Here is a 15,680-nt window from a genome sequence, read left to right as displayed (position 1 = left end):
TTCCTCCAGTCAGGTGTGACTTGCGAGCAAAGAAGAGGAGGGGGGGGAGGGGGAGGAGAGTGTACTTGCAAAGGCACTCCAATATTTAAGTCAGTATTATGTCTTAGTTGTTTTTGAAGAAATACTTTACCTTGTTTTTATCCAGGGCGAGGTCCTCGTCAGTTACATTTAGTGTGATTATCTCGGTTTGGAGAAGATTTGTAACATATCCGATCATTGCACCGTTTGATCGGACGTTAGGATTGTAGGTACTGTTTGGACAATTTATAGCTCGTTAAGCTAAGTTATAACGCACAATACCGAGTTATGATTCATATTTGTAATTGCCATATCACAGCCCCCAAACTTAGCTTGAGGAGATTTTTTTAATGAAACAGGTTGAGCTTTTGATGAATTATAACTCGGTTGAGTGGGTTGGTTATAAAGCCCTCAGTTCAACTTACTTCATTAAAAATTAAAAATAAAAATAGGTTTATAGTTGGACGTGGGTAGTCGTCTGTAATTAACTGATGAGAGAGAACGTGAAATGAATTTAAAGTGTTCTTCATTTCCAACGCACCTTGTGCCACTTGATGTGATTGAGGTAACGGTTGCTGGAACTCAAGCAGTTTATTAGTGTGATTAATTAACTGGTTGGGTTCCAAGGGTGATTTCGTGGATTACCATCCGTTTTACCCTTGAAGCTTGAGGTCATTATTTTGAAAGGAGGATGAGCAAAAGAGGTATGTATCTTCTCTCTTGTTCTCTGTTTTATCATTGTGTACTTTCCTTTTTCCTCTCTTTGCTTTTCTTCCTATTTCTGAGAATGGAGTTTGAGAAGGAGAAAAAGGGTAAGATTGACTGGCCTTATGATTGGGTTAATGATGATGTGAAGTCCTGGGTGTCTCTATTTGTTAATAAAGAAGCTGTGAAAGAGGTAGACATGTCTAAGATTGTTAGATTGGGTTCTAGAATTCGGGTTGAGTTGTTGCGCTACAGTAGTGATGACCGAGTTTATCATAGGGGGCAGGATTTTGAATACTTCTATATTCACAGTTGCGTGTTGGAAGAACTTAGGATTAAGTTGCCGTTTACAGGCTTTGAGTGTCAAGTATTAAAACAGTTGAACTGTGCACCATCGCAGCTTCACCCAAATGGTTGGGCGTTTTTACGATGCTTCGAATGTTTGATGGAGTTTCTTGAGGAGAAACCCTCTATAGATCTGTTCTTTTCACTTTTCCAAGCAAAAGGAGTCTGGAAAGGGGGGTGGGTTAATCTGAACAGTACCCCTAGATTCGGTATCTTTAAGTTGTATAAGTCCTTCTTCAAGGACTTTAAAGAGATGTATCTTAAGGTTAAGAGTGTAGAGAACGAATTTCCATTTTATATGGATGAGGATTTGGCAGAGAGGTTTCCGTTGTGGTGGTGTTCGGAACCTCAAAACATCCTTAGGGCTGAAGTTATTAGTCCGAAATGTGTGTTTGATTAAGTTTCTGGTGGAGGGTATTGATCGGAAAGATTTGATCTCAGTGTTTGATTTGCTCCAGTGGGAGAAAAATAAACAAGCTGTGGTAGAATATATGGGTGAGTTAGAGGTCTGTTTAATTGTGGCTTTCGTTTTAAAAAGGTTTTTTGATACGTGATGTTTGTTCTGCATCCAGGTGATAAATATTCTCGTGTTTCAACTGCTTCTCTGAGGGCTTGCTTTAAGAACAAGAATTTGGAGAAAGAAGTCTCATCATTAAATCCGGGAAAGGTCGGTGTGGCTGGAGAAGTGAATCAGCCTCCTCCAAGGCAGAGGAAGGTAATACTAAAAAAGAGGAAATCCGATGTTGTGGATTCTTCCAAGGAATCTAGTGAGAAGGACAGGGAGGTTCCTTTAGAGGAAATCCATGCCTTTATGGGGAATCAGAAAAAGCTTCATGAAGCTTCCAAGCATAGTGATGGCTTGTCGGTCTGGGAGAAGGATTTTCCTTACATGGTTGTGGCTAAAGAGGTTTGTCAATCCTCGGTTGATGTGTCTCTGGCGAATGAGGTTGGCAAAATTTCCATTGGGCAATATATGCAGGTATGTTTTTTTTTTACTGATAGTGGCTAGTTGTTGGTTTTTTATCATTGTGGTATGGATTTTTAGGTAGTTGGATTGCGATTGGAAAGTCTGGGTCACAGCCAAGAGGTTAAATATAAGATGTTAGTTGGGCAGAAAGAGGATTATAGTGTACTGAAGGATGAGTTGGTGCAGAGTAAAAGTACTGTTGTTGAGCTACAGGCAAAATTGACTGAGACTGAGAAACAGCTGAAGGTCATGAAAGATAATTATGCTAAGGAGGTGGAAGACTTGAAGAAAAAGGAAGCTGATCTATCTAGCATGGAAGCTCGGATTGTCAAAGTTACTGCTCAGCTAAAATTTTGGACTCGTTTGTGGAGGGGTTTGAACGAGCATCCCTGTAGGTGAAGTTCTTGGCGCCTGAAATCGACCTTTCACAGATGGATCTTGGAAAGATCGTCCGTGATGGGACGATGGTGGAAGAGGACAGTGTCGCTGAAGATGAAGATGAAAATGAAAATGTGTAGCTTGTCTTAACTTGAAGCATAATTATCTGCTAAACTTGTATCGCTCTGTTTTGAGAGCTTTTGACTTTTGATACTTGCATATAACTTCAGCCTGAAAAGGCAATATGTTTTGACTGTAATTATAGAATGTTTTGGATGTTTTCACATTTTATGTGTGTTTTTGGTAAAGTTGATTGTTTGTGATTGTTAGAGATAGCCTTTCACTGTTTTCCGGTGTAGGAAAAAGGCGTTCGAATTGATTGATTGATAGGAACATACCGAGCTTGGGGTATTCACTAGTAGTTGAATCATTGTATCCCCGGGAAGGGGTAAGATTGAGATTGTATATAGTAACGTTTTGTTATTAGAAGAGTTAAGGACGGATTTGCAAATAATAAAGTCGGTAGAGAATTAAATTGCAAAAAAGAAATTATAAGAGAAGGAAATATAATCATGTCTCTTTGATTTGTAAACCTTTGGTTACAAAGGTGCAGGTAGGCAAGCCTCGTCAAAAGCTCTCCAAGAAAAACCATATTTGGGAAAAATCTTGGTAGTAGGAAAAAGAGTACAAGCCTGTCCCCGACTTTTAACTATAGAATTGCTTTAAAGAGGAAATATTCCAAGTATTAGGCAAAGTAGTACCATCCAAAGATTTTAGGCGGTATGCACCATTGCCAAGAACTTCCACAATCCGGTATGGACCGTCCCAATTCGCGGCGAGCTTCCCATGCGCGGATGGTTTTCGAGCAGTTTCTGTTTTTCGAGTAGTTTCTATTTTTCCCTGATCTCCTCAATACTGTCTAGGTCGGCACGCCGAGCTTTGTCGTGGTCGTTGACTTGCGTTCGGATTGAGGATTGTGAAACCTCCAATGGTATCATGGCTTCAGAGCCATACACAAGTCGGAATGGTGTTTCCTTTGTTGATGATTGGGGTGTGGTGTTATATCCCACAGAATCTCTGGTATAAGCTCGGCCCATAATCTTTTCGCATCAACCAATTTTTTCTTCAGGGCATGTAAGATCACCTTATTGGCTGATTCTGCCAATCCGTTTGTTTGAGGGTGTTCAACGGAGGTGAAGTGATGTTTGACTTTTAGGTTCTGCAAAAAAGAGGTAAATTTTTTATCGGCAAACTGGCGACCATTGTCAGTAACGATGTGCCGAGGAATGCCAAAGTGGCAAATAATGTTTTTCTAGATGAAAGAAATCATTTGTTGAGATGTAATCTTGGATAAGAGTTGGGCTTCAACCCATTTCGAAAAGTAATCAATTGCAACTAAGAGGAATTTTACCTGTCCTGGGGCCATTGGGAATGGACCAACGATATCAAGCCCCCAGTGATTGAAGGGCCAACTTACGTCAGAATAATATAGATGCTCGGCTAGAATGTGTATGATCGGTGTGTGCTTCTGACAGTTCTCATAGGTCCGAACCTTGTAATGGCTATCTTGTTGCAAGGTAGGCCAAAAGAAACAGGCACAGAGGACTTTTGAAGCAAAACTCCATGCTTCGGTGTGTATTCCACAAATTCCCTCATGTGCCTCAGATAGTGCTAATTCAGCTTCAGATTGAGAGGCATCTCAGCAATAGGCGAGAAAATCCCCGCCTATATAAAGAGTCGTTGAGTAATGTGAAAAAGGTCGTTTGTCGTCGGAATTTCTTTGCGTTTTCTACATCGGATAGTATTTCACCTATTTTTAAATAGTGCATAAACGAGCTCTGCCAATCTTATTCCCGAGTCACACTTAAAACATCGGTTAGTGTAACACTTAGAGTAAATAAAGTGGACTAATGTAAATTGGACAGTTGGGATTGTGTGCTCCCGAGTTTAGATAAAATGTCAGCCCTTTGGTTCTGATCTCGCGGTATATGCTGTATTTCAAACTTTATAAAGTTGGATATAAAATGTTTTACTAGTAGTAAATATTTAGTAAGTAGAGGATCTTTAACTTGAAAAAGGTCATTTACCTGGTGTACAACCAACAGTGAGTCACAGTATACCTTTATGGCTGATATATGGAGGTCTAAGCATAGTCGGAGTCCTGCGATCATGGCTTCATACTCAGTTTGATTGTTGCTCGCTTTGAAAGAAAGGTGTAGCATCTACATATAACGTCCATTGCACTGCATGGTCGTCCGTTGTTGGGATTGTCAGCTCGGCTATAAAATCGGCAAGGAATTGTGATTTGATCAGACCCCGTCCCTGATATCTGATGTCAAACTAAGACAGCTCGACCGACCATTTAACTAGTCGGCCTGCAATTTCTGGTTTATGCAAGACTTGGCGTAATGGTTGGTCGGTCCGAACATGAATTACATGGCCCTAGAAATAAGGTCGAAGTCTTCTTACCGAGAATACCAGTGCTAATGCGAGTTTTTCTATCTTCGGATAATTGATTTCAGCATGTTGTACGGTCTTGCTAACGAAATATATTGGCTGCTGAACACTGGTCCTTTCTGTAACAAGAGCAGAGCTTAATGCCAGTCAATAACTGATAAGTAAAGGAAAAGCTCTTCCCCTTCTAAGGGTTTTTGTAGCATTGGAGGTTGCGAAATAGTTGTTTTTAGAGTATTGAAGGCTCTTTCGCAACCATCAGTCTAATGAAAAGTGGTTTTCTTTTTAAGGGTTTGAAAAAAATAAAATGATTTTGAAGCTAAACACGGTAAGAATCGTGATAGCGTGGCAAGTCTCCATGTCAGGCGCTGCACCTCCTTTATGGTTTGTGGGCTCGTCATTTCCAGCACTACTCGGCATTTATCAGGGTTGGCCTCGATACCCCTGCTAGTTAGTAAAAAGCCTAAAAACTTACCACCTTATACGGCAAAGGCACATTTTTTGAGATTCAAACGCATGTTGTACTGCCGTATTTGATCAAAGATTTCCATGAGGTCGTCAACATGGTTATTGCCGACCTTTTTTTTGGCGACCATGTTGTCGATGTAGACCTCCATGTTCTTACCGATCTGTTTGGTGAAAACTTTGTCCATGAGACGTTGATAAATCGCCCCTGCATTCTTGAGTCCAAAAGGCATAACTTTAATTACCGAATTCAGTAATAAAGGCCATTTTACTTTGATCAGAAGGGTGCATAAGGATCTGGTTGTAACCGGAATAGGCATCCATAAAACTTAGGGTGGCATAACCAGAAGCGCTATCTACCAAGGAATCTATAGATGGTAAAGGGTAGGAGTCCTTCGGGAATTCTTTCTTGAGATCAGTGAAGTCAACGCACATGCGCCACTTGCCGTTTTGTTTTCTTACCATAACGACGTTTGCTAGCCAGGTTATGAACCTGATTTCTCTGATAAAGTTAGCGTTGATTAGCTTTTAAGTCTCTTCCAATGAGGCTTTCTTCTTTTCGTCTCCGAGGTTTCGTTTTTTCTGCTGTAATGCCGGACAGAAGGGTTGATTGCCAGCTTGTGGGCGATAATTTATAGATCAATGTCGGGCATATCGGATGGTTTCCAGACAAACAAATCGGCTTGATTTTGTAAAAAGGCTTGTATTGTATGCAGTTCTGCTATGCTTAACGTCGTACCTACATAAGTGTATTTATTAGGATCATTATTGAAATACACTTTTTGTAATTCACCAGTTGGTATGGGTCACTCGAGAAATTTGGCTCTCGGGTCTAGGTCGGCCAAAACCGAGTTATTGTTGAAGATGTGGACATTATTGACTTGAGCTTGTTTTGAGCGGTTCGGCAGTTTCATGCTGATGTTGTAGCATTATTGTGCTTCTTGGTGGTCGCTATGAACTGTTGCAATTTGGTCGTCCTGCACAGGAAACTTAACACAAAAATGAATTGTAGATACAATTATGCCGACTTATTTAAAAAGGGTCGGTCGAGAATAAGATTATAGAGACTAAAACAATCTACCACTAAATACTGAATATCAAATGTTTTGGATAGAGGGTGCTCACCCAGTGTGGTTTGTAACCACACCGATCCCAATACGGGGACTCGTTCACTTGAGAAGCCAACCAGGTCTCCACCCGATGGTTGGAGGATGTTGTTGCTGAGCTTCATTTGCTGAAAGGTGGAATAAAATAGAGCATCGGCACCACTCCCTGGATCTAGTAGCACCTTTTTTACCAGCAGATCACCCAATTGAAGAGCTATGATCACATGATCATCCAAATTTTGAATGTTGCGATTGAAGTCGGCGTAGGTGAAAGTCATTTGCGGAAAATGAGGAAGGGGCTTGGGCTCATTCTGAGACCCTTCCACTGAATACATTGCTCGGAGGGACCTTTTTTGGGCCAAGTTTGATGCTCCTCCACTTGCGTAGCCACCCGAGATGCAATTGATTATACCTTGAGGTTGTTCATATTGGGCTGACAACGTCTTTTCCTTTCCACGATGTTGTTGCTTTGCCGAGGTGTTTTCGGTGGAGGATGGTGCACGCCTCTACATGTCGCCGCTGATGTACTTGTCAAGATGACCTTGCCGAGCTAATCGATCTAAAAGGTCTTTTGCAATCACACACTCATCAGTGGTGTGGCCATACTTTTGGTGAAAAGTACAGTATTTGGATTTGTCCACATTCTTGGCGTCGGGGTAGGTGACAGCCTTTCTAGGGTTTGATCAATTTTGAGTTGAGGATTTCTTTGATGATGTCATCTCGTTTTGTGTTGAACTGCGTGTAGGATTCATATTGAGGAGTTAGTTTAAAATTTTTCTTACTGTTTGGTGCTTTATCCTCGTCTCTGTATTGTGGTTTGTCTGCCATCTGAGCTTGTCGGAGCTCTTCGATATCTATTTGTCCTTTAGCCTTTTTGTGAAACTCGGCAAGGGTTTTTGGTTTGGCCACGAAAATAGATAGTCTCTTGGAACTTGCCTGGCTGAAGTCCACTCTTGATGGCATGCAGGTGGACCTCGGGATGGAGGTCTGATATGCTCATCGCGGCCTTCGTGAAGCGGGTCATGTAGTCTTTCAAGCTCTCATTCTTTCCTTGCTTGATTGTATTCAGATAATCCGAGTTATGCAGGTAGATAGCAGATCCAGCGAAATGATCTTCGAATAGCTTGGCCAATTCCTAAAACCGAGATATAAAACCTGCAGGCAAATTACAAAACCAATCAAGTGCAGGACTGTCTAAATAAGATGGAAAGCAACGACATAAAACAGGATCGGAAGCACTGTTAACGATCATTATTGATCGGAATTTTTTAAGGTATTTTTTTGTCTCCTACCCCATCGTAGGGGGTGAGAGTCATTGGTAAGGTGAACCTCCGTGGCAGTTCAAAGTTCATCACATCCGGCGTGAATGGTCCCACAGAATTGTCAGGTTCCCTATTCTCGTCTTCTGGTCGAGCTTCCTCGTTGTGTGGTTGACGAGTTTCTTGAACTCCAATAGTTTCGAAAATATGTGATGGCTCAGATTGGTGTTCCTTGTCCTCCGGTCGTGGTTGACGACCATTGTTATTTTCAATCTGAGCATTGTTCAACTCGGCGATCTGATCAGCCATTCTTTGATTTTCTTCTGTCATACGCTGGTTTGCTTTTGCCATCTGTTGATTAGCTTGTTGTAGTTCGGTTACCATTCGGAGAAGCTCGGACGAGGAAGGTGGTTGTGCATCAGCCATTGATAAAGGTGACAGTAATAGGGCCAAGAAAAGGAAAGAGTTTTATATTTTTTTGGTCCCCACGGTGGGCACCAATTGTTCTTGCCTGAACGTTCTGGGGGACAATTCGGATCTCAGTGATAGACTGCCGAGCTATCGCCTTCAATGCTGAACTATAGATTTTGCTGGTCCAAGCTTTTCCTCCAGTAAGGTGTGACTTGCGAGCAAGAAAGAAGGGGGGAGTGTACCTGCAAAGGCACTCTAATGCTTAAGTCAGTATTATGTCTTAGTTGTGTTTTGAAGAAATACTATACTTTATTTTTATATAGGGTGAGGTCCTCGTCAGTTACATTTGGTGTGATTATCTCGGTTTGGAGAAGATTTGTAACGTATCCGATCATTGTGTCGTTTGATCGGATGTTAGGATTGTAGGTACCGTTTGGATGATTTATAGCTCGTTAAGCCGAGCTATAACGCGTGATACCAAGTTATGATTCATATTTGTAACTGCCATATCAGTAACAGTTTTAAAATCATTCTTTATAATAGCCTAACAGAACAGTTTTAATTTGTTCCTATAAATTACTAAAAAATTGAATTTGAATAGCAATATTGTAAAAACAGTTGTCTAATACTATTTAATAGAATGGTTTTATAGCGTTAGAAATTTTAGGGTTGCTGTTCCGAGGGTTACCTGAAACTGGAGGTCGATCTCGGACGAGATCTTCTGTACTGGTCGGAGATAACGTGTCCGGCTGGCTGATGGCGGCCAGAGCTGTTGTATCCGACTTGTTGGATTTACAGCACTGCTGATCCTTGGTCACCGAAGGGTGGGGGGTACCTGCAAGAGACTCCGATGCTTAAGTTAGCACGGGTATTAAGCAGGTTTTTATGTAGAATCAGAGTATGAGTTATACCTGGGTGCTCCAGTGTATTTATAGTAGTGGGGACTGACCTTTTTGATAAGATAAGTTAGTTATCTTATCTTATCTTATCCTGTTTTGGATGAAGTCAGCTTATTTTCAGGGGAACCGCCTTTATCTCTATAGGCTAGGATTGCCTTTGGATTTGGGTCGTGTTCCTCTATTTGGGCCCTTTATTGGGCTTTTCCTGTCGATTTGGTCGAGCTCTTTAGAAGAGGTCGGGTAGTCTGACCTGAAGAGGTCGGTCGCTTTGTCGCCAATCATCCCGAGTCGGGTAACTTGACCCAGGGGTATGAACAGTGCCCCTGCTTGAGCTCGGTCTTTTTGTTAAGGTCGAGTCTTTGACTTCGGTCCTTCTCTGACGAAGCCGAACTCAAGCATTTTGTCGATTTCTTCCTTTCGTAGAATCTTTTGAATGTAGAACGTTTTTCTCTAAAAGCGTGCGCTTTTATATCAGCGCTTTGTTCTTGGGAACGTGAGAGGGTTTAATACCTTCATTAATTGGTATTAATTGCCCCGTTTTCTCTTGGCTTTTTATTTTGAATTTCTCAATCAAAAACGGTTTCTCTTTTTCGCTCTTCTTCGTAACTTCTCCCTTTACTCTCTCATTTTCTGTTTCTTGCCTGGAGTTTCGTAGTTCCTTCTCGCAACGTCTGTTCTGCTACTGCTTTCTGTGGAAGAGGGGCGATTTCCAGATTTCTCCTTCCATCTTCGCAGTTTTCCGCTTCGAGGGGTGGCTTTGTTGCTTCTGCTCTTTTCTTTCGAGGTTTTCTTCTATTCTCCAGGTTCGATTTTTCTTCCTCTGTTTCCTTATATGTCTGGTTTGATTTTTGCTTCGAGAAAGTTTGGATCTTTCTGCTTTTACTGTGCTTGATTGTTGCGTGTTCTGGAATTTCTTCGTTTTGTGCGAATCTTTTGCTTTTCTTTAGGGCTTTTGCATGTTGTCGCCATTTCTGCTTGTGCCTTCGATGGTTTTTGCTTGATTCTGAAAAAATTTGCGTCTTTGGTGATTTTCTGCTGGGCTTTTTGATTTTGACAATGCTTTGGCTGATAGACTGTAGAAAGGTAGTAACTTTGTGTTTTTTACTTTGCTTTCGTTTTGAAATCTTATTTTCTCCTTTGATGAGTGCCGAGACGTAAGCTGTAGAATTTTCTTGAAACCTTGCTTTGTTACTGCCTCCAAAGGATGCCCCAAGGCTTTGGTTTGAGTCTTGGGGTTTTCCTTTCCTGTTTGTTCGTCTGTCGAGTTGTTTTGCCCCTCATCCGAGATGTTTTGTTAGTAATCCACTCTTCTTTTCTTATTTTAGGATTTAGTTGGCCTCATGTCTTCTCGCAATAACGTTGTAGAGATGTCTTTCCAGGTTCCCAAGGGCATGGCCGATTGGGTGGACTCGATGGTTCTTATGTGTGTCTCTTTGGTTGATTCCGAGTTTTGCGCGCAGCTTAGGCAGTTTCATAGGGTCTGTAGTAATCCTGGTGATGAGAAGAATTATGAACTTGTCCCTCCCTCTTCTGAGGAGAGAGTTTGTTTCTCTACTCGGGTTGTTAATGATCGCCCATTTTTCTATGCTTATGACTTCTTCTTTGGTCAGCTGGGTATCACCCTTCCTTTTACTGAGTTTGAGACCGACCTGTTATGGCCCTGTAATATTGCTCCCTCTCAACTTCACCCTAATTCCTGGGATTTCATTAAAATTTTTCAATTGTTGTGTAATGGTTTTGGTATCCCTGCCTCGCAATCTCTCTTTTTCTACCTATTTGTCTTGACAAAGCCTGGAGTAGTAAAAAAGAAGGCAGCGTGGGTCTCCTTCCGATCTTCCCAGGGAAAGAAGGTCTTTTCCATGTTTGATGAATCGTTTCGTGATTTTAAGAACTATTTTTTCAAGGTCCGAGCTGTTGAAGGAGCTCGACCCTTTTTCCTGGACAAGAATGATGAGCCCGCCTTTCCCTTGGAATGGCAAAAAGATGTGAGAGTGTCCAGATATACGTGGAAAATGTTGGATGAGGCTGAGCGAGCTTTTGTGTCTGTCTTGGAAGAACACTGGGGTCAATCCCCCTATCTTGATACAAAGAAATTTTTAACCAATCCCTCTCTTCTTCAAACTGAGCTGGGTATTTTTGCGTTTCCTTTGTTATCTATTTATATTGCTTGTGAATGCCTTTCCGACTTGTAGCTTAATTTCTTACTGTTGTGTCTTATTTGCAGAGGCGATGAAGAATAATGAATCCATGAAGGCTTTTAAGAGGGCACAGAAGGCGACTGCTGCCAAAAACATCTCGGCTAAGGCAGTCGGGGAGGGATCTTCCCAAGTGCGTGTGAAGCCGTCCATGCCGAGTTCTCCCGGGGTGAGGAAGGTGATCCCTACTCCCCGAGTTCGTCTGGCTGACCCTCTTCCAACTTCTGCTGCTCCTTCTGTCGCTCCTCCCAATAAGAAACAAAAAACAGTTGAGCCCTTTGACCTCGATGCTCCCGACTTTAATGCTATTGAATTTGTAGATCAGCAAATCGGCCCCTATGGTGCCCTTCCTATGGACAATGTGTCCATCCTTCATCATTTGGAATTTATGACCCGAAACAGCATAAAGATGGCGTATATGGGGGCTGCTCTGCACCGAACTTCTCAGAACCTACCTCTCCATGCCACCAAAGCATTTATAGAGGAGGCAAAGCAAGAGTTTGACCGAATGAAGGTGCAGAAGGAGGAGCTCGAGGTGAAGGTGGCCAAGCTGAAAAAAGATCTAGAAAACGAGAAGGCGAGTTCCCTTTCTCTGGCAGCTTCTATGCGGTTGGCTGAGGACACGGCAACGATGCATAAGGATAGTTACGTTACGTCCTATCGGGAGGTGATGCGCCTGAGGGGGGAGCTGGAGAGTGCCCGGTAAGATTATTCTGAACTTCAAGGTCATCTTGTTGGCAGCGTGACTGCTGCTTATGAGAACCTGAAGGAGCAAGTTCGGGTTATTGCTCCCGAGGCCGACCTGACCCTCTTCAGCCTGGATAATATTGTCAAAGATGGAAAGATTGTCCCTGATGACGAGGATGATGATAATGTCGATCTTCCCCCTGTGTCCTCTGCTAAGGTGTCGACTTCTTCTGTTCCTACCGAGGTCGACCCTCCCGCCTCTGATCCTGACTGCCAGATCTTAAACCGAGATGACGGTACTGTGGATGCTGTTCCTCTCCAGACTCGCCCTCCGTCTCCTACTAAAAAGTCTTCTGACCCTTAGCTTCATTCATTCTAGATATTTATATAGTTGGCCCGGCTTGTAGGCTTTTTAAACTCTTTATGTTTTGTTAACTGCTGACACTTTCTTGTTGCTTGCCTAGCAACTTTTATTTTTGAAAAACAAAAGGTAGCTCGCTTAGCTTTTTAAGGTAGGTTTCGGTGGCCTCCAAGGCTTTTATAACTTTTTGTAGACTATATCATGCTTTTTGTGCTTGCTTTGGTATCTCTTCTGTTTTCTGAGAATGTTGGAACCTTGCAGCTCGACCTTTTTGGATTTGCTTTTATAACTTTTTAGTAGTAGGAGTCCGACTTCGTTATGTCGGTCTCTTTTGAGTTATTTTTGCAGATAACTTTTTAGTAGTAGGAGTCCGACTTCGTTATATCGGTCTCCTTCAAGTTATTTTTGCAAATAACTTTTTAGTAGTAGGAGTCCGACTTCGTTATATCGGTCTCCTTTAAGTTATTTTTGCAAATAACTTTTTAGTAGTAGGAGTTCGACTTCGTTATATCGGTCTCCTTCAAGTTATTTTTGCAAATAACTTTTTAGTAGTAGGAGTCCGACTTCGTTATATCGGTCTCCTTTAAGTTATTTTTGCAAATAACTTTTTAGTAGTAGGAGTCCGACTTCGTTATATCGGTCTCCTTTAAGTTATTTTTGCAAATAACTTTTTAGTAGTAAGAGTCCGACTTCGTTATATCAGTCTCCTTTAAGTTATTTTTGTAGTCCTCTTTTTTGGACCTGTGTCAGGTCTCTTTCAGGGACTACTTGTATAACTTTTTAGTAGTAGGAGTCCGACTTCGTTATATCGGTCTCCTTTAAGTTATTTTTGTAGTCCTCTTTTTTGGACCTGTGTCAGGTCTCTTTCAGGGACTACTTGTATAACTTTTTAGTTTTGGGCAGACTTTGTTATGTCGGGCCCTTCTAAGTTAAAGTAATCCTCTTTAATAGGGTTGGCCATAGGGTTGGAAGTGAGTCAAGCCAGCTTATGAGCCAGCTCGAGCTCGACTCGTTAACAGCTCGATAAGCTAAGCTCGTGAGCTGGTGAGCCAAGCTTGAGCCTGAAATTGAGCTCATAAATTAAATGAGTCGAGCTTGAGCTTGGATAAGCTCAGCTCATTAGCTCGTGAGCTGGCTCGATTATATATATATTATAACAATCTTAATTATTTAATATTTATATTTATTTTTTACATATAATTTTAATATAGGACATAAATAAAAAATTTATAATTTATTGATAGATAAATAATATATAAAATTGATCTTTTTAAATATTTTTTAAAATATTTGATCCGAGCTCTTTCCTGAATTTCAGGTAGTAGGTCGAGTTCTTCCTTCTGAAGTTGAGAGTTGGCCTTTTCATTGTAGTGGACTACCCTGGGTGACCCTTCCTCGATCTCTACTGGGATCATTGCCTCCACTCCGTATGCTAGTCGAAAGGGTGATTCATTTGTCGTGGAGTGTGGCGTTGTTCGATATGCCCATAGGACTTGCGGAAGTTCTTCGGCCCAAGCTCCCTTTGCATCTTGTAGTCTCCGTTTTGGCCCTGCCAATATGACTTTGTTGGCAGCTTCGGCCTGTCCATTGGCTTGAGGGTGTTCGACGGAGGTGAACTGGTGCTTTATATTCAAGTCGGTTACTAGTCTTCTGAAGCATGTGTCTGTGAATTGAGTGCCATTGTCTGTGGTTATGGAGTATGGAACCCCAAACCTCGTGACAATGTTCCTGTATAGGAATTTCCGACTTCTTTGAGCAGTGGCGCTGGCTAGGGGCTCTGCCTCAATCCATTTTGTAAAATAGTCTACTCCGACTATGAGGAATTTTACTTGTCCTGATCCCTGGGGAAAGGGTCCGAGAAGATCAAGCCCACATTTTGCAAATGGCCAGGGCGAGGTTACACTGATGAGCTCTTCTAGCGGGGCGATGTGGAAGTTGGCATGTTTTTGACATGGTGGACACGTCTTTACAAATTCTATAGCTTCCTTTTGTAGGGTTGGCCAATAAAATCCCGCTCGAAGCACTTTTTTGGCAAGAGCTCGTGCTCCGAGATGATTGCCACACATGCCGCCGTGTACTTCTTCCAACATTTCCTTTGTGTTGTTGGTCGGCATACATTTAAGTAGTGGTATTGAGATCCCTCTTTTGTACAGGATGTTGTTTATAATAGTGTAGTACTGTGCCTCCCTTTTTAATCTTTTCGCCTCTTTTTCCTCCGTGGGGAGCGTTTCTGCTTTGAGGTAGTTAATTATGGGGGTCATCCATCCTTGGTCCTGACTTGTGATGGCTAGGATTTTTTCTGCTTCCAATATTGACGGGTTCTGTAGCATTTCCTAGATGAGGCTTCTATTGTTGTCCCCTGGTTTGGTGCTGGCTAGTTCTGAGAGTGCGTCGGCTCGGGCATTTTGCTCGCGGGGTATGTGGTAGATTTTATATTCCCCGAGTTGTCCGAGATGTTCCTTGGTTTATCCAAATACTTTTTCATGGTGGGATCTTTGGCTTGATAACTCCCTGTTATCTGCGAGGTGACTACTTGTGAATCGCTGTAAATGTTGAGTTTTTTGGCTCCAACCTTTGTAGCCAGCTTCAAACCAGCTAATAACACTTCGTATTCCGCTTGGTTGTTTGAGGCCGGGAATCCGAACTTGAGGGAGAGATCGACTTGGGTTCCTTAGTTGCTTTCTATTATCACGCCTGCACCGCTTCCAATCTTATTTGAAGAACCGTCCACGTAGAGATTCCATTCTGTGGGGGTCTCCGAGGCATCTGTGAATTTTACGATAAAATCGGCTAGGTACTGTGATTTAATGGCCGTCTGAGCTTCATATTGGAGGTCGAATTCTGATAACTCGACTGCCCATTGTAAAATTCTGCCTGCTAAATATGTTTTCTGCAATATTCCTTTTATGGGCTGGTTGGTTCGAACCTTAATGGTGTGAGCCTGGAAGTACGGGCAAAGTCGTCGAGATGTTAGAATGAGAGTATAGGCAAACTTTTTTATTTTCTGGTAGTACAGCTCGGATCCTTGTAGTGCTTTGCTAATGAAGTAGACGGGTTGTTGCTCACTTTCGTCTTCTCTGACTAGTGCTGAGGCTATTGCCCGGCTTCCTACTGCGAGATATAGTACGAGTGGTTCTCCTTCTCGTGGTCGAGATAAGATAGGCGGTTGTCCTAAGAACTCCTTGAAATCTTGGAAAGCTTGTTCGCATTCTGTCGTCCATTCGAACTATTTTCCCTTCCTTAAAGTAGCATAGAAGGGGAGGGATCTTATCGCTGCCCCTGCTAAGAATCTGGATAGGGCGGCCAATCTCCCGTTGAGTTGCTGCACTTCTTTGACACAGGTCGGGCTCTTCATGTTGAGTATGGCTTGACATTTATCCGGGTTTGCTTCAATTCCTCTTTGTGTGAGCATGAAACCTAGGAATTTGCC

This window comes from Arachis ipaensis, chromosome B03 (genome assembly GCF_000816755.2).
Source record: "Arachis ipaensis cultivar K30076 chromosome B03, Araip1.1, whole genome shotgun sequence".
In the NCBI taxonomy this organism is placed as follows: Eukaryota; Viridiplantae; Streptophyta; class Magnoliopsida; order Fabales; family Fabaceae; genus Arachis; species Arachis ipaensis.
This window is presented reverse-complemented; position numbering follows the sequence as displayed.